The sequence below is a fragment of the Oryctolagus cuniculus genome, chromosome 9 (assembly GCF_051225735.1).
Source record: "Oryctolagus cuniculus isolate XC-2025 breed Fujian yellow rabbit chromosome 9, ASM5122573v1, whole genome shotgun sequence".
Taxonomy (NCBI): domain Eukaryota; kingdom Metazoa; phylum Chordata; class Mammalia; order Lagomorpha; family Leporidae; genus Oryctolagus; species Oryctolagus cuniculus.
Window position 1 is genome coordinate 130,226,525 of NC_142875.1, and position 25,332 is coordinate 130,251,856.

General features: G+C 45.8%; 1 long non-coding RNA gene and 1 pseudogene across 8 annotated transcripts in view; both read left to right on the forward strand.

The window, feature by feature from the left end:
• Positions 1 to 171: 171 nt before the first annotated feature.
• Positions 172 to 25,332, forward strand: part of LOC138843906 (uncharacterized) — a 180,362-nt gene continuing 155,201 nt past the window's right edge. The window contains exons 1-3 of one of the 8 annotated variants that reach the window (XR_016213144.1): positions 255 to 870; positions 3,684 to 3,849; positions 11,836 to 12,526. This is a non-coding gene — a long non-coding RNA (uncharacterized LOC138843906). The other 7 variants (XR_016213142.1, XR_016213143.1, XR_016213141.1 and 4 more) reach the window with 7 other exon arrangements.
• Positions 20,296 to 22,489, forward strand: LOC138843662 (glutamate dehydrogenase 1, mitochondrial-like; annotated as a pseudogene).

Genomic DNA, 25,332 nt, shown 5'->3' on the forward strand with positions numbered 1-25,332 from the left:
CCGGCCCCCACAGACCGTATTTTGAGCTGAGAATTCTCAGATGAAGTATTATGGGTATAATCATTAGTATCAAATAACGTTGGCTTAAACCTGTGTCTGTGCTTCAGTGAGAAAGTTTGGCCCATAGCATCTGCTGTACATAGTGAACCTTGCTTTAGCTTGGTAGGTAAACAAATTGTAATCTAAACACAGGGCCCTTGTAATCTAGGAACCAAGTCTCAGCCAATTGTAGCAGCTGAACCTCCAGCCAATCAGAGGCTGAGCGTTGCCTAGACAGGACCAGCCAAGGTAGACGCACAGTGCAGCCAATCAGATCGTTTCTCTGCCTATAAAGAAAACCTGTGCGTGTGGTAGTGGCGCATTCTGGAGTATGTCAGGTGTGGGAGGCCGCCTAATGTTCGAGTTTGTTTTCCTTACTCAAGGGAACTTTGCTATAGTAAATTAGTCTCAACTTTTCTTTTTAGTAAACAGTGATTTTGTTTTGTTTATCTTCTTTCCTTAAAGTATAAAGAACTCTTTGCCCAAGGAACTGCTACCATTGAAGGGCGAGGAAGCAGGTCCGTGAAGACGTTGGTCTCAAGCCTTGCAGTAAAATGCTGCAATGGGAGTTGTCCTGGCATATTCCTCTTTCCACAAGAGCTCACAAGATGGAGAAATTTTGCAATGTCCCTCTGCTAGCCTTTTCATTGCCGAAAGACGCCGAGGCAGTGAGGCCACAGGTGGCACCGTGCCTGCTAGCAGTGGCTTGCGTCTGAGAAGGGCCTCCCTCCACCTGGCTCGCCCTGCAGCCGTTTTCGACACCCTGCAGCTGCACCCAGCGTCGTCCCACGGCTCCGTGACAGCTGTGAAATCGGCCACCGTCCTCCTTAGGTAAGAAACTTCAGCAGTCCAAACAACAGCTTACTCTGCTGTGGAGTTTTGTATTTTCAAAATGTTTTCGCTCAGACGATTTCATCTAAGGATTCGTAGAAGCTGAAAGGTGGATGAGGGCTCAGATACTGTGATCCCCCTGTAATGGATGGGGAAATTGAATCCAAAAGTGAAAGTCTCTACTTTGCTTAAAATTAGATGGCTGTTAAGCAGCAGAGCTGAAATCAGTATTCAGTTCTCCCGACACTTAACCCAGTGATTGCCTCTTGATAGCACAGAGCAGACTCAGCTGTTCCCTGCCTGCCCTCCATCTTTTTATCCTTGTTTTGTTCTTTTTGACCTATCCCTGGTCATATTTTTGTGCAATATAGGTAACTTTAGTTGAAACTGGATACTTAGATCATTTAAGCTCGCTATAATACAACCTACACTAAAGTTCTTCTTTTGGTTGATGGCTTTAAAAATTGCCAGGAAATTGATACTTTGGTGGTTAGGGGGCTACCAGGCAGTTACAGTGCTCTTCAGGTTACAAGCTGAAATATTAATCATGAATAGAAATGCTAATTAGCTATTTCTCTCGCCAGTTCTATGATTTATACTTGTTTCCTGTCAGACTTTCCCCAAACCAGAATCTTCTAAAGATTGACTGATTGATTTGAAAGGCAGAGTGACAGACGGAGCAGAGAGTGAGTCAGTCTTCTACCCGCTGGTTCACTCCCCAAGTGGCTACAATGGCTGAAGTTGGGCTGATATGAAGCCGGAGCCAGGTGCTTCCTCCTGGTCTCCTATGTGGGTTCAGGGGCCGAAGCACTTGGGCCATCCTCCACTGCTTTCCCAGGCCACAGCACACAGCGCTGGCCTCACCAGGAAGTTCTAAGTAAGTACCTTCCTAAGTGCTGTTTCACCTGTGGGCAGACACTAATGAATGATCTGTCGGATGCCTGGCAAGAAAATATCTCTTTAAGTCATAGTTGATGCCAGACGCTAACAATGTCCAGTCGGTTTTTATTCCATGGAGGTGGGATAGGGAAGCATTTGTGTCTACATTAAATTTTACTAGAAGAATCCTGTCTGGATCACATTCCAGCCCAGGGAGATTGGAATCAGTCGAGACACTCTGTCCCGGAATTCAGCGCCTGGCGTGCTTGGCACTCAGACACAAGCTGCGAAGCTGAAACAGTGCTGGGCGGAGTTGGAATGACACTGCTGTGCAGTGGTGAGCATGCTCCGAGAATTGATTTTTTTCAATTTATTTTAAAGGCAGAGAAAGGCCTTCCCATCTGCTGGTTCACACCACAAAAGCCCACAGAGCTGGGACTGGGCTAGGCCAGAGCCAGGAGCCAGGAGCTGCATCCACATCTCCCACGTGGGTGGCAGGGACCCAAGTACTTGAGGCATCACCTGCTGGTCCCCCAGGAAGCACACACTTGTCAGGAAGGTAGAGTGAGGAAGCGGAGCCAGGACAGGACCCCGGGCACTGCAGTGTGGATGCAGGAATTCCAGGCCGCAGCAGCCAAGGGTGCCATCTTGACTGTCATGACCAGTCCGCACCCTCAGGCTGCACAGTTAGCGAGGGGCTACACTGGTACCAGGGCACCACAGGGCACATCCCCCAGCTACTAAAAGCAGAATGATGAGGAGTGTTAGTATCTTCTTCTTGGCTGATAAAAGATACACTATTTCCTTCGTTTACTTCAGACTGGAAGCAGGGAATGAGATGATGAGCAAATTTTCTCAAGACTTCTTACTTGAAGATGCTAGGGAAGGAGCTAGAATCTGAGGTGTTTTTCCTGGCTTAACTTTCAATGTATTCCTAATTCTGTTTCCTTTTTCTAAAATGAGAAAATCATGGCTCAACTTCCAACTATGTTATTCAGTTATTTTCTAAAATTCAGTGAAAATTATGGACTCAAACTTCCAACTACATTTTTTTTTTAATTTAAAATTTCTATAAGTTAACGGATACAGGAAATGCTTTTTTTTAAAAAGGAAATGAAATAAAATCTCTTTTTACCATTAAACATAATCTTGCTGTGTAAGATGGCAGTTACCTTTGTAGATATTTACCCAGCTGGTTTGCAAACATAGAACTGTGGGGCCGGTGCCGTGGCTCACTTGGTTAATCCTCCGCCTGCGGCACCGGTATCCCATATGGATGCCGGGTTCTAGTCCCGGTTGCCTTTCTTCCAGTCCAGCTCTCTGCTGTGGCCAGGCAGTGGAGGATGGCCCAAGTGCTTGAGCCCTGCAACTGCATGGGAGACCAGGAGAAGCACCTGGCTCCTGGCTTCAGATTGGCGCAGTGCTGCCCATAGCAGCCATTTGGGGAGTTAACCAAATGAAGGAAGAGCTTTCTCTGTCTCTATCTCACTGTCTATAACTCTACCTGTCAGATTAAAAAAAGAAGAAAACATAGACCTGTACAGAAAGCTACATACAAATGAATATAGCAGATTTATTCACAATTGCCCCAAACGTAAAGCAGTGGAGATGTCCTTCTGTGGGTCGATGGAGAAGTTAACGTAAATCCACATCATGTAACCTCCTCAGCATTTAGAAAGCAGTGAGCTACCAAGCCACGAGCAAACATGGTGCATCTTGAATACGTCCCACCAAATTAAAAATCTGAGAGGCTTGTACTGTGCAAATCTGATTACTATGGATTCTGAAGAACCATAACTTACTGATACGGAAAAGAGTTGCTTTCCGGAGGAGGAGGAAGATGCAACAGTGAAACCCGGGGGTTTTTCTTGGGTGAGGAAGGCTGTTCTGTGTGATGATGTGACGCTGACCACTGGACGCTGTGTGTTTCTCAGAGCACATGGACTTCACAGTACAAAGAGGAAACCCTGTGGCAGTCCTTGAGGCAGTGGGCGTCCGAATGAGAGGCAGAACGTGACAGGAGGAGCTAAAGGGACTGCAAGGAGGGGGGACAGTAGTCTTGAATCTGAATGAAGACCTTGGTCAGGCTCCGTGCAGAAGGTGAGCGCTGCACTCGAGTTGGTAAAGTGGTTTCCCACGGCGTCGCGGGATAGCGGTTTCTCAGGACGGTGCTGGGACCCAGCAGGTCGAGCTGCCATAGCAACACCGCCATCCCAGCAGCTCTGCTTCCCACCCAGCTCCCTGCTAATGCTCCTGCAGGGCTCATGGGACCCTGCCACCCACAGGGACAAGCTGAATGGAGTTCTCAGCTCCCGGCTTTACCCTGGCCCATTCTCAGTTGTTGAGGCCATTTGGAATTTCAAATACATAATTGTTTCTAAAAAATCAACTCTGAAATCCCTGAAAATGTAGCAGACACCTGGGAGTGGGTGGCTTGTCAGCAACAGGGGTTTGCACTCACAGAGGGAGGTCAAGGGAGCAGGAAGCCTGGTGTCTGGTGAGGGCTCAGGCAGCAGAAGGGCAGGCAAGCGCCCTCAGGCCTCCTTTCTGTGGGGGTGCTGATGGCACTCGTGAGGCTGAAGCCGGGTGACCCAACTGCATCCTGAAGTCCCTACTTAATATTACTGCACAGATGGCAACATACGACCTCAGTGAGGGCAGGGACACTCAGGCCATTGCAGGAGCTGCCCGACAACTTCCCGCCTCACACCTCTGAAAGTTGTCAAGGCCCTCAAAGCAAGAAGCACTGGCACAAGTCACACCCAAGAGGCGTTGAAGGAGTCGTGAGTGTGCCGTGTGATGTGGCATCCTGGAAGACAGAAAGGATGCGGGGTAAAAAATGAAGTTTGAATGAACTATAGACAATAAATTAATCAATAGTGAGTCATTGATTATGAGAAATGTGCCGTGCAATAAAGGGAGGGTGGATATAGCGTAAATGGGAACTCCTATTTTCATGGATTTTCTATATATCTGAAACTATTCTGAAGTATAAAGATTGTGTTTAAAACTGTACACTTATGTGCAAACCCATTTGTAGGCTTAATTAGAACACAACTAATAGATTTGAGCATCAAAAGTAATTCAGGGGAAAACGGGTGATAGATATGTACCAAACTGTCTTAATCAAAACAAGCAGTTAAAATTCCAGCTTTAAAAATATTTAGTCATTATGAGTAGACAAAAAATATTTCCAAAAGTTGTGACATAAAACATTGGATTGATAGAGACTCGAAGGATGTTTGTGTAAAATGGGAAAATTCTATGTAAAATGTAGCTACGCTGAAAAATAAACAGTAGTACATTCACTTGGAATTCGAGCACACAGGAGACAGCTACCATAGTTAAAGCAGTTATTCCGAGACTCAAGACTGTTAAAACCACTGTCAACTCTAAGAATAATAAGACTTGCAGGAACTTCTGAGTATGACATTTTTCTTAAAAGTGTGTTATAAATGTAAAAGCAGGTGTGTTTATTGGAAAAGCACCAGACCAAAATACAGGGATTTCAAGTTCTGGTACAACTGTAAGCAGAGCACCACTCGAGGTCTTCATTTTCTCACTGCTGAACTGAAAGATTGGGCAAGATGACTCCTAAAGAACCTCTCCCAAGGAACCCCTCCTCCAAGATTGAGAGTAGAAAAATAGTTTAATTTTTCAAAGAGACAATAGCAGCAGCTGGCATTGGGGTGTAGCGGTTAGAAGCTGATTGCTGCAATTTCAGCATCTCATGTGGGCACCGACTTGACTCCTGGCTGTTCCGCCTCTGACCCAGCTCCCTGCTAATGGCCTGGGGAAATCAGTGGAAGGTGGTCCGAGTGTCTGGGCCCCTGACAGCCATGTGGAAGACCCGCATGAAGCTCCTGGTTCCTGGCTTTGGCCTGGTTCAGCCCTGGCCATTGTGGCTGTCTAGGGAGTGAACCAGAGGATGAAAGACCTTGATCTCTGTGTGTGTCTCCCTCTCTGTGATTCTGCCTTTGCAATAAATGAATAAATCTTTTAAAGTATGAGATAACAGATTTTAAAGATTGTTTTTAAAAAAACATTGCTTCTAAGAAACTTAATTATATGGAAAGAAAAAATAAGGTAATGAAAATGTACCTTTCAAACAGTGTGTGTCAGATGGATAATGAAATTGCAATTCAGGGAGAGCCATCAGGAGATAAGGCCCATAGATGTTCAGGTTGTCAAAATCACGAAGCACTCAGGGAGACGGTCAAGCAAAGTGCAGCCAAAGACATTTTGAAAAATGTATTCAACGAATTAGAAAATAAGTGGCTAATAGAGGAACAAGATATATGATATTTTCCAATATTCTTTTTTAACAAAATTGAAGTTGTCGTATGACAATTACTGTCAAGTGGCTTAATACCAGTTGGAAAATTTTACATCAAAAAATGATAAATGTATCCATCTCAGAAAGGTGGCCTAGCTTGGTCTTTAATGGCTTAAAATTGTGAAAATGATTTCACTGTGTCATTAGATTTTCTTACGGTCATCATTACACAATAAACATTTACAAGAAGGACTTTGAGAATTTATAATTTTGTGTATCCAAAAATATTGAAGACATTGCCATGAAAAAAATAATTTTGTTCTGAATTCATCTGAATGACGGGTTGTCAAAAGCACACATGCACATACAGACACAGTTATATAAATGTATTTTTTCCATACATTTTATTTATTTGAGAAAAAGAGAAAGACACAGAAAACGTTCCCATCTCTTAGTTCACTTCCCAAATGCCCACAGAGGCTGGAACTGGACCAGGCTGAAGACTGGAACTCAATCCAGTCTTCCCAGTGGGCGGCAGGAACCCAGTCACTTGAGCTGCCTCCCAGGGTCTACGTTGGCTTGAAATGGGATTCAGGAGCCAGAACCCTAGTCAAACCAAGCCACTTGAATATAGGATGTGGCCATCCCAACTGTTGAAACTGCTGGGGCAGAGCCATGCCCCGATAAGTGTTTGAAGTAACTCCAGTTTCTACTAGAAATTGGAACGTGGTTGTTTGAAGCTGCCAGGGATGGAGTGAGGAGTAACTGTTACAGAGATGCAATGTGAGAGAAGGCCTGGAGATTCCTGTGTGTGCTCTGTTAAAGAGAGAGCTGTCTCGCCAGCCTTGCCACAGATAACTAATTCAAATTTGTAGAAATGAGTGGAATAGATAAAAATGTGAATTTTAGCAGTAGAGCTGTGGAGACTGTGCAGTAGTTAACAGATGATTTTAAACTCACCAGTTTCTAAGTCGGGACCCTGGCTCTGTGCAGCAGTCAACAAATTAAACTGCCTAATCCTGCTGTCTTACAGGATTTTATGAAAATTAAAGGTGCATTTTTATAACACACTGGGCACAGTGTATGGGTCAATAAACAAAAATAAACAGAATTCTTTGCAAAAAAACAGAATTCGTTTGGCAAAGAGGCCAGAGTTTTATACACCATTCACAAAATCATTGAAATAGTTTAAGTTAATATCAGTTGGAATAAAATGAAGAAATGAAAGGAAACTAATTAACATGAGTGACCAACCAAAGAGATGAAGAAAAATGAGAAGTCACTGTTGTGCCAAAGTTTGGTGTCTGAGTGACAGGAAGAATCAGGGCTGCGACTGTCGGGAATGTGGGCAGGTTTTTAACCTGGAGACTCAGACACCTGGTAGCACCCCCAGGTCCCACATAGCAATAACTGGGCTGGATTCCTCTTTTGCCTCCCAACTTCAGCTTCCTGCTCATATTTTAATGCCTTCCTGGGGGTCCACATTGATAGCCCAACTAATTTGGTTCTAGCCACTCTGCTGGGAGACTTGCATTGTGTGCCCTGGGCTTTAGCCCTGGCCCAGTCTGGGTTGTCACAGGCGTTTGGGAGTGAACCAGAAAACAGGAGCTAATTCTCATGCGTTCTCCCTCCTCTCCCTCCTCTCCCTCCTCTCCCTCCTCTCCCTCCTCTCCCTCCTCTCCCTCCTCTCCCTCCTCTCCCTCCTCTCCCTCCTTCCCTCTTCTCCCTCTTCTCCCTCTTCTCCCTCTTCTCCCTCTTCTCCCTCTTCTCCCTCTTCTCCCTCTTCTCCCTCTTCTCCCTCCTCTCCCTCCTCTCCCTCCTCTCCCTCCTCTCCCTCCTCTCCCTCCTCTCCCTCCTCTCCCTCCTCTCCCTCCTCTCCCTCCTCTCCCCCTCTCCCCTTCTCCCCCTTAAATCTCCCTCCCTCTCTTCCTCTCTCCCTCTATGTGTAGCCAGGAAAAGGGGAGAGAGAGGGAGAAAGGGAGGAAGATCAGTAGTTCCGGTGAGGTTCAGTGAGGGGAGGAGGAGTGAGGAGACAGGAAGAACCCAGAAAAGGATAAATTTTTTGAATGCATCAAGTATATCAATATGAGGTGATGATGAGACATCTAGACAGATGTTTGTCTTTTTTTTTAAAAAAAAAAAGACTTAAATAATCTCAATGTATTTGGTTTAGCATGAAGCTTCCAGGCCATCTTAATCATTGTTCTTAAACTATCAAAGGTGGGTAGACAGAGAGGATAGAAAGCCAATAAGATGTCAAGGCCATCGCTAGCCCCAGATTCCGTTATGAAAATGAGACTTTCAGCAGAGCAATTACAGTGCCATGATCTGTGCAGTTGTCTCTCTCCTTTGTGCTTCGTAGCATGCTGAATTTATCTAACACGCTTCATCTTTGAACGTTGACTTTCTGCATTCAAGATAGGTTCTCCTCAACATAAGGACTTCCATTTTATTTTTTATGTTAATATTTTATTTATTTTTGAGATAACATTTTTAATTTACATTATAATCCAAGGCTTAATGGATCCACTAAATAAAGAGTTCAACACACAAAAAAAAGACCACAGTTCAGGAATATAGAGGGTCTATAAACAAAAATCAGATGAGAAGATGTTTACTCATTTACAGTAAATTTTAAAGTAGTCACAGATCATTAAATAGTAGGGTATAATTCTTAACAATTTGTTTGACAAAATAGTATATTTGAGGCAAAACTGACGCAAATAGGGATTTTTTTCTTTTTTGTGTTTGTTTTTTGATTTTTAAAAATTGTAGTTACTGGAAAACCACAGTGAAATACTGCCTCACCCCTGGCCAAATGTCTATTATCCAAAAGGCAGACAGCAGTGGATCTGCAAGGATGTGGAGAAAGGAGAACCCTTAGGCACTGTTGATAGTAATGTAAATTAGTGCAGTTACTGTAGAAAACAGTCTGGAGATTTCTGAAAAAACTAGAAATACACCTGCCATGTGATCCAGCAACCCAGCTCCTGGGCATATACCCCAAAGACTAGAACACTCTTTATAAGAGAGATACCTGTTCCACCATGTGTTCACAATAGGCAAATTATGGAATTCTTGAAGGTTCCGTCATCAGATGAATAAAGTAAACGTGTGGGTATAGACATACATAAATATGTATACAATGTAATATTATTCAGCCATAGAAAATTAAATGCTATCCTTTGCATTAAAATTGATGCGACTGGAGGACATCATGAAATAAGCCTAACAGAAAAAGACAAATCTCCCGTGTAGGCACACTGAGGTGTCAGGGTAGTTTGTGATGTCCTCCTCTAACCAGTACCGAGAGTCCTGGGTTAGAGTGCTAGTCTCAGGTCAGTTCCTGTGCAAGTATCTCCCGCAGTCATTTCAACCAACTCCACACTTTCAGCTGTTATCCTCCTACTGAAGCGTGAGGCCTCCTCTACTTAATATGTGTCATAGGTATTCTGCCTGCAGCTCAACTTGGCCAAAGCCAAAGCCATAGCCATATTTGACCCCTACATAGGCCTTTCACCAACTTATCTGATTCTGTTACTAATAACTCCAGTTTACGTGCAGTAGGAAACTTGGAGTAATCATTTATATCTTCTGCCTTATAAAATCCAAGAGAGCTGTGTTGCATAAAAGAAGTTAGCATTCTCCTTTAAAAGAATGAGAGAAATCTACTCACTCACATAAAAGATTGATGGTTAAAGTATCGCTGCTTAAATTGTGCTAATATGACTTTGCATTAATTGTAGAAAATAAAATTGATGCATCTAAGCACACTAAAATTAAAGTTAACTTCATCAAAAGACAAGATGAGCCGGCACCACGGCTCACTAGGCTAATCCTCCACCTTGTGGCGCTGGCACACCGGGTTCTAGTCCCAGTCGGGGCGCCGGATTCTGTCTCGGTTGCCCCTCTTCCAGGCCAGCTCTCTGCTGTGGCCCGGGAGTGCAGTGGAGGATGGCCCAAGTACTTGGGCCCTGCACCCTATGGGAGACCAGGATAAGTACCTGGCTCCTGCCATCGGATCAGCGCGGTACGCTGGCTGCAGCGTGCCGGCCGCAGTGGCCATTGAAGGGTGAACCAATGACAAAGGAAGACCTTTCTCTCTGTCTCTCTCTCTCACTGTCCACTCTGCCTGTCAAAAAAAAAAAAAAAAAAAAAAAAGACGAGAGTGAAAAGGCAGCCTAGACAGGGGAGAAGCTATGCCATACAGACCTGATGAAGGAATTACATCCAGAATAGTTAAACTCTTACCACCTCACCAGCAGATATCCAAGTAGACTAAAAGAAATACAAATGATTGTTTTACTCTGAAAATGAAAGTCTACCAAAAAATTTTTTTAAAGATGTATTTGTTTGAAAGGCAGAGTTACAGAGGGAAAGAGAGAGAGGGAGAGACAGAGAGGGAGGTCTTCCATCCACTGGCTCACTCCCCAGATGGCTGCAACACCGGAGCTTGCCGATCAGAAGCCAGGAGCTTCTTCCGGGTCTCTCACATGGATGCAGGGGCCCAAGGACTTGGGCCATCTTTTACTGCTTTCCCAAGCCATAGAAGAGACCTGGATCAGAAGTAGAGCAGCCGGGACTCAAACCGGCTCCCATTATGGGATGTTGGCACTGTAGACAGTGGCTTTACCCTCTAGGCCACAGCGCCAGTCAGTCCCCCCAAATTTTGAAAACAGAAAATGCTAACTATTGGTAAGGGTATGGAGTACCTGGAATTCTCATACACTGCTGATGTGATTGTTAATATCAACTAAAGCTGTATGTGCACATGTTCTGCCAGTTCGTCCCCACGTTTATATTCAGCAGACATGCTACATGCATGTTTGCCAAAAGGCACATACAGAACAAGTTCACAGGGTTAATACATATATATTCTTTCTGCCACCTAGACACTATCAAAATGCCCGTACGCATTTGGATGAGTAAATGTAGTTCACCTCCATAACCTAAGGCTCCACAGCAATGAGAATGAGCAGTGAGGATCAGCCAGAATCGGCACACAGAACTGTGGATAAATCTCACTAGCATCATGTTAAAGACTGAAGGCAGACATGAAGAAATTTCAAGGGTAATTCTGTTTATGTGGAGAATGAAAGCAGAGAAAAGGAATCTGTGGGGCAGGGATAGAAACGAATGTATCGAGGTTACTGCTAATATTCTTTTCCTCAATGTAGGTATTGGTTTTGAAAATTAGGTGAGTTTACATACAAGAGGTCTTTAAAAAACTTCATGGAAAGTGCATTTCATAGAAAAAACTAGACATGGGCTTCAAAATCTTTTTGTAGCAAAATGAACTTATTTTTTAATATTTATTTATTTATTTGACAAGCAAAGGAACAGAGAGACAGCCAGACAAATCTTGCATCAACTGGTTCACTCCCCAGCTTGCCACAACAGGTAGAGCTGGCCCAGGCCAAAGCCGGGAACTGAAAACTTCATTCTGGTCTCTTAGGTGAGTGGCAGCAACTCAAGTATTTGGGCCATCTTCTGCTACTTTCCCAGGTTCATTAGCAGGGAGCTGGATGGGAACCAGAGCAGCTGGGACTTGAACTGGGGCTCAGTTTTGGGATGCAGTGTCAGAGTGGTGACTTAACCTGCTGCATCAGAACTTAGCTTTCCAAACTCGATTTCCCATGCGCTTTTTGAAGTCCCCTCATATTCTTGAGTATAAACTTAAAACATGGTCACTGTCGGGACATGTATATTTATACTTGAGAGCAATTAAAAATTTTTTAAAATTTGCTTCTTCGGTATCTCTTACTTTGGTTTTCTCCTTGACATTAAAGTACTCTCCTTCTCATCTCCAGCTCCCATGACCGTAATCTAAACAGTTCTCACTCTTCCGTCCCCTGCGTCCTTTGGGGCGCTCAAACCGTGCCTGCCAGATGCGTCTTCCGAAGCAGCACCTCAGTCCTGCAGCCTGTTAGTGGCTCTGAAAAGAAGTTAACATCCGGAAGTCACTTCCTAGACCTCCCTCCTCTACTTCCAGAGAGCACTCTCCCCAATCTGGCCTTAGACTGAGCAAATGAAAGACGCATAATTAATCTGAGCGCAGTGTTGCACAGCGTCGTCCCTGCTCATGTAGACAATGTTCCTGGAAGTCTCCCTGCCCTACCCCCTTCTCTGTGAGGCTGTGATTTCCTCCTGTCCCAACTCCTCAAGCTGTTCTGGCCACGGACTCCCACCCCGTGTCAGAAGGTCTTCCGCGCTGCTCAGTGACCGACCGTGCGCCTCCCTCTCAGGGACTGCAGTATCCTGTGCACTTATTGGCATTTTCTCCCTTAGTCTTGCTTTTTTAGTCTAGCCTTCCTTGGGAGATGGAAGTTTCATCTGACTTTTTCCTCCGTCTGTCTCACTTGATTTGTTTTGCAGACAGTTGGTCAGTAAACATTTAAGTTCGTGGAATCAGAACAGCCTAGAAACTGTTCGCTGCTTTAAACTTTTAAATTAAGTTCTGTACTAATATCTGCTATTTTGTGTTTCACAATGTTGATGTTATCTTTCAGCAAATGATGGAATTCAGCTCAGCAATGTGCCATTATATAAAGCATGTTCCTGTCTGTATTCTTCCAGAAGATGAAATTGTAGAGGAATTTGTCATCCATGACTGATAATATTGGAGAGCAACAATAAAACTGAGACAAACGTTTGTCTAAGGATGCAATTTTATTTGTAGTTTTTTTTTAACCCAAATCATATGAAAACTTGCAGCAAAATTTAAAATGCCAACACTGAAGCTCCTTCTTAATTTTCCATATTACTCTGAATTTACAGCATCTGATAAATCCATGTATAGTTTTTAGGATATGCATTTTCCATGAATTTTTTTTGACACAGTGGACAGTGAAAGAGAGAAAGGTCTTCCTTTCCTGTTGGTTCACCCCTCAATGGCCGCTACTGCACCAATCCAAAGCCAGGAGCCAGGTGCTTCTCCTGGTCTCCCATGGGGTGCAGGGCCCAAGCACTTGGGCATCCTCCACTGCCTTCCCGGGCCACAGCAGAGAGCTGGCCTGGAAAAGGAGCAACCAGGACAGAATCCGGTGCCTCAACCAGGACTAGAACCCCGGGGTGCCAGCACCGCAGGCGGAGGATTAGCCTAGTGAGTCGCAGCAACGGCCCATGAATTTTTGAATATTCTTGTATATTGACTCACCTAATTTTCAGATTATGCTGCATTTAGATTATACTGCTGTGTTTCTTAGAGTAGTGAATTGGCATCTAGCTACTGTATTTTTTTTTTAATTGGAGAGGCAGAGAGAAATAGAGCAAGCGAGCCCTCAAACCCTCAAGTGCCTGCAGTGGTGGAGGAGCCAAAGCTAGTAGCCAGAAACTCACTCCAGGTCTCCAGCCTGGGTGGCTGGCACCCACTGCTTCAGTCGCCAAATGCTGCTTCCTGGGTTTGCCTTGGTAGGAAGCTGGAGTCAGGAGCTCTGACTTAAATACAGGCACTCTGGTGTGGAGTACAGACACACAAACATCCCAACTGGGAACCCCCTTTTTTTTTTTTTTTTAGAATTTTATTTATTTATTTGAGAAGTAGAGTTACAGAGAGAGGGAGAGAGAGAGGTCTTCCATCTGCTGATTCACTCCCCAAATGGCTCTAGCAGCTGGAGCTGGGTCAATCTGAAGTCAGGAGCCAGGAGCTTCCTCCAGTCTCCCACATGAGGGCAGGGGCCCAAACACTGGGTCCTTCTTTCACTGCTTTCCCAGGCTGTTAGCAGAGACCTGTATCCAAAGAGGAGCAACCTGGACCTGAACCAGCCCCTGCCCATATGGGATGCCGGTGCCACAGGCAGAGGTTTAACCTACTATGCCACAGCAGTGCCCCCTCGCCCCCGCAACTGACAATTAACCACTAGGCCAGACACCCACCCCGTATTGGTAGTTTTGATTAATTTTCTCTGTGTGAAATTTGTTCTTGAAAAACAAATCTAATTTAATTCACTCAAAGAGGATGATGAGAAAGGGAAAGTTCCTTCTTCAGTGAGTGTGTGTTTTTGAGATTGAAGTGAAGGGATACAGCTGATGGGCGGGCTTGGCTGGGGGCTGGAGGCAGAAGAGAAGGAAATGAAGACTGGTGCTGACAGCCAGCAGACACCTGCAAGCTGCTGTTATCCCATAACCGACCGGCTCAAGGCCACAGAGCTGATGACTGACGAGCTGTGATTCAGTTAAGAACATTTAAGAAAGAAGCAGTTGAGGGGTCAGCCTTGTGGTGCAGAGCCGGCATCCTGTATGGGCACTGGTTCAAGTCCCAGTGGCTCCACTCCTGATTTAGCTCCCTGCTAATGTGCCTGGGAAAACAATGGAAGATGGCCCAAGTGCTTGGGCCCCTGCACCCATGTGGGAAACCCTGGTGGAATTCCAGGCTTCTGGCTTTGCCTGGCCTAGTCCTGCTGTCAAGGCCATTTGGGGAGTAAACCAGTGGGTGGAAGCTCGCTCTCTGTCTCTCTCTCTCTCTCTATCTCTGTAAATAAATACATCTTTAAAAAAAGTGGTTTCATTACAGGAAAACAGTGGGCAACAGGAGATTGCCAGTTAGAATTATCTTTCAGGGCCAGCGCCGCGGCTCACTAGGCTAATCCTCCGCCTTGCGGCGCCAGCACACCAGGTTCTAGTCCCGGTCGGGGCGCCCGATTCTGTCCCAGTTGCCCCTCTTCCAGGCCAGCTCTCTGCTGTGGCCAGGGAGTGCAGTGGAGGATGGCCCAAGTGCTTGGGCCCTGCACCCCATGGGAGACCAGGAGAAGCACCTGGCTCCTGCCTTCGGATCAGTGTGGCGGCCATTGAGGGGTGAACCAACGGCAAAGGAAGACCTTTCTCTCTCTCTCTCTCTCTCACTGTCCTCTCTGCCTGTCAAAATAAATAAATAAATAAATAAATAAATAAATAAATAAATAAATAAAATTATCTTTCAAATCCTGTATTTTATTAATGAGTCTTCTGTCAAATTGGGGCACTTTAAAAGGGAGAGAGACAGGAAAAGAAAAAACATAAGCTAAACACTAAAAAAAGCTCCCTTTTTGTACAAAAATTACTCTATCATCCCTTAAGAATGTCTGAAATAGGAATTCAGAGGTATTTTTAGTTCTCTGCCACTTTCCATGTACCTTCCTCAAATTCTCTTGAACTCGAGTAAAGCAACTTGGTTTTATGAGCTTATCTTGGACGTGGATAAAATCTGCCTGCTTAGTTTACTCGTTATTTGCAGGATGAATGGAATGAATGTACACTATTTCTGTAACCTACAAACAGCAAATAATGTTGACACTATCAAAGTTACATGGTTTAGACATTGTATTTTTAGGGAACAGAATTGAAAATGGAGTGGATTTAACTTCTGTAAAAGTAACGAGAAGGTTAAGAATCATAGAATCATGCTTCTGACTAGTTACTCTTGTTTTTTTTTTTTTTTTTTTTTTTTTTTTTTTTTTTTTTTGACAGATGGAGTGGACAGTGAGAGAGAGAGACAGAGAGAAAGGTCTTCCTTTGCCGTTGGTTCACCCTCCAATGGCCGCCGCGGCCGGCGCGCTGCGGCCGGCGCACCGCGCTGATCCGATGGCAGGAGCCAGGAGCCAGGTGCTTTTCCTGGTCTCCCATGGGGTGCAGGGCCCAAGCACCTGGGCCATCCTCCACTGCACTCCCTGGCCACAGCATAGAGCTGGCCTGGAAGAGGGGCAACTGGGACAGAATCGGGCGCCCCGACCGGGACTAGAACCTGGTGTGCTGGCGCCGCAAGGTGGAGGATTAGCCTAGTGAGCCGCGGCGCCGGCAACTAGTTACTCTTGATACAGAAACCAAGTAACTGCTGTGAAATATTATCGTCCTTGCTTGTTCCAGTGTCACATCCAAAAAATGTCAATCTAACGTCAATAACTGACAGCAAACTCTTGCATATCTTGTTTTGTCCTAAAAGATCCCAGAGGTTACATCCGTGGCACACAGTGAGCTTCTTGGATTTCTCCTCTTACCTCTCCTCACTGTTGATCCTCAGGTTCTCGTAGACATGTTGACAAAGGACAGATATTCTTTCTTTCTCTGCTTTAAGTTTTGAAAACCATCTCAACAACTGTCCACAAATGTTCTTCATCCTCCACAGTGCACGCTATTTCCCCCTTTCACGTCAGTCCTCATCGCTTTCTTTGGTGATTAGCTGTTGACTTCTGTCCAGCTGAATGCCAGTCGACTCTACAGGTGCCTCACTTCTCTCTTACTAAGAACTTGAATGACAGCTTAGTAGCCACAGCAGGCTCTTCTCAATGAGTGCATAGCAGCAAAAAGTGATGGACATTAACAGATTAATTTATTTTTGCAAATATTTTATTGATTTATTTGAAAAACAGAGCTTCCCTGTGCTGATTCACTGTCCAAGTGCCCACAATGACTAGGGCTGGCCTGGAGCCTCAGCTGGGAGCAGGACACTCAATCCAGGTTGCTCCCATGGGTAGCACAAACCCAGTGACTTGAGCCATTGCTGCTGCTACACAAGGTCTGCATTAGCAGGAAGTTGGAGTCAGGAGCCAAAGCCAGGAACCAAACCCAGGTCCTCTGATACGAGACGTAAGCACCTTAACCAGTGTCTTAACTGCTGGACCAATCACTCAGTCCTAACAGATTAACTTCTTTTTCTTTGCTATAACTACTATAAGCAGCCTTCCAAAGTTCATAGAAATGCTTCTGATAAATAAACTACACATATATTTCTTTATTTTGACAGGCAGAGTGGACAGTGAGAGAGAGAGACAGAGAAAGGTCTTCCTTTGCCGTTGGTTCACCCTCCAATGGCCGCCACGGCTGGCGCGCTGCGGCCGGCGCACCGTGCTGATCCGATGGCAGGAGCCAGGTACTTCTCCTGCTCTCCCATGGGTTGCAGGGCCCACGCACTTGGGCCATCCTCCACTGCACTCCTGGGCCACAGCAGAGAGCTGGCCTGGAAGAGGGGCAACCGGGACAGAATCCGGCGCCCCAACTGGGACTAGAACCCGGTGTGCCAGCGCCGCAAGGTGGAGGATTAGCCTAGTGAGCCGTGGTGCTGGCAACTACACATATATTTCAAATTCTTTACACTTTAGATGAACTTACCTTTAATTCTGTTTGCCACGAATGTTTTGAAAGACCTCAATATGTGCATAACACTATCTAGATATTGTGGGAGATTGGAAAAAAAAAAAAAAGAAGAAATTAGAAGACTCAATTGTAAGGTTGGCCCCATTCCTAAGGAATATCTTCTAAGTAAACTCTGAAACCACTCAGGAGCTGTTGTCCATTAGAGAGTTAAGTGAGCGTGGGCTCGCCCTGTGTGTTTTTATTATTTATTTATGATTCACACTTGACTTTCATTTCACCACAGGATGTAAGTCTAAAAAAAGAAAAGGAATGTGCTTTACGTGACTGTTGCCCAGGTATTGACATGAGAAGTCCAGATAGAGTAAGACTGGATAGGAGTGCAAGAAGACTTGAAGTCAGGGGGTACAGGTCAGGATGAGAAGAAGCACAGTGGTGTGAGAGGAGCAATGAGGAGCGTCAGCGTGCAGCAGCGTTTGGTGCTGAGCTGTCAGGCGTGTGGGAAGAAGGCATCAGAACCCCCTTCCAGGAGGCAGCACTGTGCAACGTGCAGGAAGAATTCCAGTTGGAGGCAAAGATGATGGTGGGTTTGTTGTTAGACACGAGGGATTTTTGGCTGTTTTTTTTGTTTTGTTTTGCTTTGTTTTTTTGGACCAAGTAGATGCCTCTGGGGCCCTGTTGAAGAGACAGGAGGATGAGCAAGGGAGATTTGAAAGTCACTCAGTTCACCAATGACAGCAGGAAGAGAATAGATAGAAAAAGAGATGGCAAGTGACATTATGGTGCATAATTTCCTACAGATTTTTTGAAATAAAGTGGTCATTATTTCATCATGAAAGGCTTTTTTTAAATGATCATTGACACTAAAAGTGAGGAGCCTCGTTTTTCAAGCCCCTAATTCTACATTTTCACCTTAAATTATTTTAAATATTGAGACTTTTTTTTTTTGACAGGCAGAGTTAGAGAGAGAGAGACAAAGGTCTTCCTTTCATTGGTTCACCCCCCAATGGTCACTACAGCCAGCGCGCTGCGCCGATCCGAAGCCAGGAGCCAGGTGCTTCCTCCTGGTCTCCCATGCGGGTGCAGGGCCCAAGCACTTGGGCCATCCTCCACTGCCTTCCCGGGCCACAGCAGAGAGCTGGCCTGGGAGAGGGGCAACCAGGACAGAATCCAGCGCCTCAACTGGGACTAGAACCCAGGGTGCCGGCGCCGCAGGTGGAGGATTAGCCTAGTGAGCCATGGCGCCGGCCCAAATATTGAGATATTTTAATAAGTATTTTTAAGAGCTTTTAAATAAAATAATTGTTGTTTCATTAGGATCCCAAATAATTTCATAACAGACAAAAATTACTAAATTCAGAACTTTGGAGGCTTGAAAGATTGTATCTGATGCAAAACTGGAATTGTTTTGATTTGCAATCAATTTGTGGAGCCAGGATCCTGGGTGCGTCCGAGTCTGCCCATGTGGTGATGCTCTTGTTTTCAGTGAAATTGGAACTGACTCCTGAGAAAGGATTTGGTCGCAAGTTAGGAAAAAGCCTTCCAGATGGAAAGTTCAGCATGGAAAGTTGGAAGAACGGCCTTTGTATAAACTGCCTTCAGTGCCTCCTTCGGCATTTTTATTTTATTTTACATATGAGAGGACATCGGAGGGTTTCAACTGAAAACTGCTGTTAGGTGATACGTATTTTTAAAACGTATTCCTCTGTCTGCTGTGTGGAAAATGCACTGGATTGCTACGAGGTGCTGTGTGAAACGGTGTTGTAACGGAGCAGGTGACAGCTGATGGCAGCTGGTCTGAGATGGCCTCAGGGAGACGGACATTGTATCCTCCCAAGCTCAGGTGTGGAAGTGCTAACCCCTGCTCCTCAGAACATAGCTGTGTTTTGGGTAGGGACTAATGAAGGTAAAACTGGAGCACGTTAGTAGGCACAGGTTTGGAGGCTGTGTCTGCGAGGAAGGTCTCACGTGGCTGGTTTCACTGAGGTCTCTCTCCTTGGCTTGCCCACAGCTGCTCTTTTCTGAATGTGATCTTTCCTCTGTCTTTGCCCTGAAACACACACACACGTGGATTCTCCCATCTGCTGCTTCACTCCCCAGATACCTGTAATGGCCAGCTCAAAGCCTGCAGGGATACGGTTCAGCCCGTGACATCCGCATGTCTTGTCCTTTCATCTCAGGGTAAATTTCGATTGTTTCAGCCACTCACTCTGTGGTCCTGTTATGACAGGGTGAATTAAAGATGTCTGGAAATATGGAATTGCTAGGATCTGGGTTTGGACTGGATGTTAAGGAGAGCTGGGCTTAATGGAAATATATAAAGAATAAATTTTCTAGTCCAAGCAAGTAGCTAAGCTCTGTTACTATTATTGCACCCTAACTTGAGCCTTACATAGGTTAGAACGTGGAGCTTGACTCCTTGTTGCTTTGAATCCAAAGCTATAATCTCAACCTCCGGTACGGTACCCTCACCCTTCAATAGTATTGTACTGACAGCTGTGAAACTTGCAAAGCAAAACTGAGCCACAGGGATCCTTCACCCTTTGTTTAACAGCTGGGAGGCTGAAGACAGAAAAAAGAAGTGACAGGCCTCTCGGATACACAGTGAGTTCAGTTTCTCTTTGTGTGCTAAGAGGACCTGAGACAAGCATTGTACCAACTATATGGGCAACAGCACTAACTTTCTTCACTGGTAAAGGATCCCCTTCTGAACAGCAAAGATTAAAATCGTTAGTGTTTAAATGTTACAGCGAACTTCACTGCATCTGGTGATTTTTGTTTATTGAAACCCTGCAAAGGGTGAAACTCTATGTAACTGGAGTTGGCTCAATTTAACTTCAAAACTGACTCCCTGGGGTCAGCTGCGCAGCACAGAAGGCTAAGCCACAACTTGTGAGCCCGGCATCTCGTTTGGAAGAACAGGTTCGAATCCTGGCTGTTCTGCCTCCGCCTAGTTCCCTGCTCATACACCAGGAAAGACAGCAGGTGGTGGTGATCCAAGGGCTTGGGGGAAAGCAGGATGGAGCTCCTGGCTCCTGGCTTTGGCCTGCCCAGTCCTGGTCCAGCCATTTAGGGAGTGAACCCACAGATGGAAGATCTTTGTCTCTCTGTTGCTCTCTCTCTCTGCGTTATAAATACCTAAGTAAATAAATAAATCAGTACGTAAGCAACTAAATAAATATTTTAAAAATACTGTGGGATTCTGGATGAGGCAGGACCTGCCCCGTGGGCCGGCTCCCAGTGTCCACCACTGCTTCCAGGGACGGCGGCCGCAGCTCTCTGCCCGCCTGCCCACGTGCGCAGGGCCAATGCGCCACTCTCCTGCCGCTGGGTACCGCGCCTGGGTCTGCGGCCACGGAGGAGGCAGCCTCGCCCTGAGCCCCGCAGCGGCGACGCGGCCACCCACTGCGCCCACTGCGCCAAGGGCCCCAACGTCTCCACGTGCTGGAGGGCTTCTCCGGCCGCAGCGCCCGCGTCGCCCAGGACAGGCTGGTAGAGGAGCTGCGCGCCCGCCAGAGCCCGGAGCAGAGGCGGAACCGGTGCGGGGCGTCCTGCGGGCCATCAAGCCTTGCAGCCACGCGCTGAGCGGCTCCTAGGAGGCCGTCGAGGGCCACCGGGCCCAGCACAGCCACACTGCAGGCCTTGCAGGGGGCGTATCCGACACAGGCTGTGTGAGCGTGGATGAACTGGGAGCAGCGGCGTCTGATGTCCTCCAGCTGTGCTGTGCGGGGGTCGATGCGACCTTCGGGGTGCAAAAGCCGGCCTTAAGATCAGTCCCAAGAACTACACGGATAATGAGTTGGTAAATCCCACGGAGGTTCACCATGGGACTAGCCAAGAAGGGCTTCCTCGGTCCTGGCCTGGCTGTGCCTGGCGCGGACATGAGCACGGGCCAGCGGGAAGTGTCCTGGATGGCTGACGCCTGTGCCAGCGCTTCAGGGCACTACAAACCAACGCCCAAGCCTGCGTCGGGGGCGAACCTCGCAGCAAGGAGCCATCCACAGCGCCTCTCTGCCTCTGGCCACGGGGTTTGCCATGGAATTGAAAACTTGATCAAGGAGACATCTTACACGAGCATTTTGGGAGTGACACCAGTGATTGGGGATGGAACACTTGTTGTTCAGGGGTTTGGTGATGTGGGCCTGCACTCTCTGAGACACATCATTGTGGCATACATCATTGTGGCGCTAAGTGTGTCGATGTTGGTGAACTTTATGGGAGTATATGGAGTCTGGAAGACTCCGGATTGCAGTGTGGCTCAGTTCTGAGCTTCCCCAAGGCAGAGGTGTATGAAGGAAGCATCCCGGAGGCCGACGGTGACATACTGTTCCCTGCTGCCAGCAAGCAGCAGTTGACCAAACCCAACACACCCGGGGTCAAAGCCAGAATCATTGCTGAAGGGCCAATGGGACCAACAACTCCTGAAGCCGGTAAGATCCTCCTGGAGAGGAGCATCACGGTCTTTCCGGATCTCTTCTTAAATCCTGGTGGAGTGACAGTGTCTTACTTTGAGTGGCTGCAGGACCTTAATCATGTCACCCATGGCCGTTTGACCTTCAAGTATGAAAGAGATTCCAACTACTAGTTGCTCGTGTCCGTTCAAGAGAGTTGAAAAAGGAAATGCAGGAAGCATGGTGGAACTATTCCGATCATCCCCACAGTGGAATCCCAGGATAACAGGTGCATCTAAGAAAGACATTGTGCACTCTGACTTGGCATACCTGATGGAGCATTCCACACACAGCCATGACGTACAACTTGGGATTGGACCTCAGAACAGCTGCCTACGTCAACGCCATCGAGAAAGTCTTTGAAATGCACCATGATGCCGGTGTGACCTCCTCCGAGACGGATCGTGGTTAACTTCTCACCACCCTCCTCACCTGTAACTTCTGCAGACCTATCAGGAGGTCACAAGTAACCACAGAAATCCCTTTCTCTCATGACCCAGTTAGTAATGGACACCATGGTCAGCAAGTCACTCCCAATCAGCCCCTTAAGAAGAGAGAAATTAAGGTTATGGGCTCATGTCCAAGCTGACGAGCATGGAATTAGCAGTCAGCAGTGTGAGAGCGTTATTTAGGCATTTTTCTTTAAGCTGAGAGTTTCCTCCACCTGCTGTGAGCTGCCTTGCTCCAGTGGCTCTTCCCAGCACCTGACCCTGTTGGTCTCTTGCCAGGAAGACCACATCACTGAGCAGTCATTGCTTGCTTCTTCTGCTCTGGACAAATCTGGGATGGGCTGTGACTTGGACACATTACGTGGGTATGTGGCGTTTTCAGAAGGTGTCATGGTCCTCAGTGAGTTACTGGTAGTTTACATCAACAAACTAACTCAATTTTACAACTTGCAAACAGAAATAACAGCTGTTTGTCTTGATGCATTTTATTCTTTAAGAATAAAATAAATATATGCTGCTGTAACAACATTGCCTTTAATCACTTAACAAGTGTAACTTCAACTTAAGCAGCGAATACCTACACACATAACAAATGAAAAAGCTAGTTTTTTTTATAATATAAAACAATGTCATTGATAGCTTAACAGTCTCGTTGTTCAGAACACAAAAGGTCCAACAGAGAACTCTCCATCCCTGTACATGATGGAGGCTATTTTTGTTAAGACTCTTGGAATTTACTTACTATAATTATGACATGGTACAAAGAATGCAGTAAGTGCTTCATCATGGTAAATCTTTACCTTTGGAGCTTGATTGTGTTGATAAACTGGACAGTAACTCGAGTGGAGCATGCCAGGGAATAAACCACTTCAGATCCTCGTTTGGAGGCTGGCGGAGCCTGAGCGTTGCCAGTGGTTGCTGCTCAGCGTGCCTCTGCCCTCCCTTTACAAGGGCTTTGCCTTCTGCACCCGGTCCTTAATGGTGGCCTGGAAACAGCCAGGATTCAGTATTTTGTTTGAGAGTTACTTGTGTCCCAATGAAGCAATAGATATTATTATTATTATTATTAAGGATATTTATTATTTGAGAGATAGAGTTACAGACAGTGAGAAGGAGAGACAGAAAGGTCTTTCATCCCCTAGTTTACGCCCCAAATGCCCACAACAGCCGGAGCTGAGCCTATCCAAAACCAGGAGCTTCTTCTGGGTCTCCCAAATGGGTGCAGGAACCCAAGGATTTGGGCCATTTTCTACTGCTTTCCCAGGCCATAGCAGAGAGCTGGATTGGAAGTGGAGCAGCCAGGACTTGAACCTGAGTCCATATGGGATACCGGCGCCACAGGCAGAGGATTAACCTACTGTGCCACAGCATCAGCCCTGAAGCACTAGATATTATTTATGTAAGAGTGAGCTGGGTTTTTTTTTAAACAATATAATACTCTCAGAAATTTTTAACTGCTTTGTAATTTATGACTTAATCTGTGGTAGAAGACGGTTATTAAATGTTACCTTTTCAAAAAAAATAGTACTGAAAGGAATTGTAGAACAAACGTAACTTAGAGTAGTGGTTCCCATGCTCAAGCTTTTCTTTTTCCTTACATATATCATGTCTCTTTCTACAACAACTGTGTCCTTAGCATTTCCTGTATCGTTACGTATTCCTATGGGACATGTGAATGCACTCAAAGACATCTTGAGCGGTACGTCGTGGACATGACCACCGATACCAAAGCTCTGTTTGGAGCTGTGTAGTCTAAGGTGAGGACCAGAGCAAGTGTGAAATCCTAAGAAAGCAGGGCCGCGTGGGAAGAATGAGGAAGAACAATTGCTTCCACCATCTCTCCCTCATCTCGGCCGTCACGGGCACCGTCACAATTCCCGTCACCACCTACTTCAGCACAAAGATAGCAGGTACCACTTTCGTAGTTCCAGTCTTCAGACCTGACCATAACACACCATGCCAGGATATGAGAGAGCACGCACACACACTGGAAAACCTCATTGAACTGTCAATCTGAAAGCCGTTGAGTAATGATCTTTTGTCAGTCAACTTGCTTTAGATATCATTACATATCTGTAACTCTCAATTCTCTTATCTATGAAATGAGATATTCTTTCCAAAGAATACTGGACAGGATATTTAGCGGACCTCACAACACGCATTAGCATCAGATACAGTGATTTGTCTCCCAAAGCTATCACCTTTCACTTCCTCTGATGTGATGTGAATAATGTTCACTGGAGCAGTGAATGAGAAATAGAGCCCTGTTTTCAAAATGTGTGGTGAAGGCTTTTAATCAGTCTTATGAAAATCATAATTGGGGAAAATATTTGAAATTAAATTGGGTTCAAATTCAAGGCATGCTAGTGTTATTCACTTATGCTTCTCTCTCCTTTTTTAAAAAAATTATTTATTTATTTATTTGAAAGGCAGAATTACAGAGAGGCAGGGGGTGGGGGGGTGGTCTTTCATCCACTGGTTCACTGTCTAATTGGCTGCAACAGCTGGAGCTGGGCAAATGCGAAGCCAGGAGCCATGAGCTTCTCCCGGGTCTGGGTACTGACAGTCATGTAAACAGTGGGAGAGCGTGGTTCTTTCTCTGAATGTTGTGACACCTGAACACTCTGTCTGGGGGCCGATGCTGGCGCACAGGCAGTTAGGCCACGTCGGCAGCGCTGGCATCCCATGTGAGGGCTGGTTCGAGTCGTGGATGCCCCACTTGTGATCAGGCTCCCCACTGATTTGCCTGGGGAAGCAGCAGAAGACAGACCAAATGCTTGGGCCCTTGCCTTTAGAGAGACCTCGACTGAGTTCCAGGCTCACGCCCTTGGCCTGGCCCGGCCCTGAACACTGTGGCCATTTGGGGAGTGAACCAAGGGAAGATCTCTCTGTCTCTCTAATAAATCTTTTTTAAAAATCCCCTGTTCGGAAGCAGTATGTCTCCGAGATTTTCTTCTTTGTACTCAGTCTTCCTCATTTTGAAAAAGAAGGGACCGATGTATAAAAAATGAGCTTTCTCCTGGCACGGACTGAAGGAGGTAGGCGCTGCACTGCATTTTCAGAAAGAAGAAAGTATTTAGGCTGGTTAATTAGACAAGTTAATAATGTGAGATGCTTGGGCTTGTTAAACTGGAAATATAACAGTTGTACAGTATGTCTTGATAAACAACTTAATGAAGCATTTGAGAGGATGTATTCAAGTAGAATAACCCTGTCCTAAAATATTCTGGAGATATTTTTATTTAAAGTGGCATATTTAATATTCCTAAGGAGATGAGTCTCTCATAATAGAAAAAATCTGTGAACATGTATGACAGGAATATATTCAGCTTTTCATCTCATA